The sequence below is a fragment of the Mandrillus leucophaeus genome, unplaced genomic scaffold (assembly GCF_000951045.1).
Source record: "Mandrillus leucophaeus isolate KB7577 unplaced genomic scaffold, Mleu.le_1.0 Scaffold1514, whole genome shotgun sequence".
NCBI classification, from domain to species: Eukaryota; Metazoa; Chordata; class Mammalia; order Primates; family Cercopithecidae; genus Mandrillus; species Mandrillus leucophaeus.
The window spans coordinates 46597-47086 of NW_012101493.1; positions in this window are offsets into that span (position 1 = coordinate 46597).

Sequence of the window (490 nt, forward strand, 5' to 3'; positions counted from 1 at the left end):
GTGTGATGTTCCCCTTCCTGTGTCCAAGTGTTCTCATTGTTCAATTCCCACCTATGAGTGAGAACATGTGGTATTTGGTTTTCTGCCCTTGCGATACTTTCCTGAGAATGATGGCTTCCAGCTTCATCCATGTCCCTACAAAGGACTTGAACTCATCCTTTTTTATGGCTGCATAGTGTTCCATGGTGTATATGTGCCACATTTTCTTAATCCAGTCTATCATTGATGGACATTTGGGTAGGTTCCAAGTCTTTGCTATTGTGAATAGTGCTACAGTAAACATATGTGTGCATGTGTGTTTATAGCAGCATGATTTATAATCCTTTGGGTATATACCCAGTAATGGGATGGCTGAGTCAAATGGTATTTCTAATTCTAGATCCTTGAGGAATTCCCTCACTGTCTTCCACAATGGTTGAACTAGTTTACAGTCCCACCAACAGTGTAACAGTGTTCCTATTTCTCCACATCCTCTCCAGCACCTGTTGTT